We start from the raw sequence: 333 nt of genomic DNA, 5'->3' as shown, positions 1-333 counted from the left end.
GTACATACACCGAAACACACAGAGGCATCGTTGGCGAGCTGCAGAGCAGACCTAATATGCAACTTAAAAATCAAGTTGCTGAGGAATTCGATTTCGATGCCATGAATAGCAAATTCGAAAAACCAGGTTTGTTACTATAAATATAAATATAAATATAAATATAAATATAAATATAAATATAAATATATAAATATAAGTATAAATATAAATATAAATATAAATATAAATATAAATTTAAAATATGAATATAAATATGTAATATATGTATATGTACCTGTTCAACTCTTTCGTGCGTGTTTTGGGGTGTATGGGGAGGTGCTGTTGGTATGTGTG

At 27.9% G+C, this 333-nt stretch overlaps 1 protein-coding gene across 1 annotated transcript in view; it reads left to right on the top strand.

Annotated features, from left to right (window-relative positions):
• EMH_0060740 (uncharacterized protein) overlaps window positions 1-333 on the top strand; it is a gene marked incomplete at both ends in the record, with an annotated part of 2,839 nt that overhangs the window by 2,182 nt on the left and 324 nt on the right. The window lies entirely within an intron of this gene.

This window comes from Eimeria mitis, genomic scaffold, assembly GCF_000499745.2.
Source record: "Eimeria mitis Houghton genomic scaffold, Emh_scaff2960, whole genome shotgun sequence".
NCBI lineage: Eukaryota > Apicomplexa > Conoidasida > Eucoccidiorida > Eimeriidae > Eimeria > Eimeria mitis.
The sequence above is the reverse complement of the archived record's forward strand: the minus strand, read 5'-3'. Positions and strand labels throughout refer to the sequence as shown.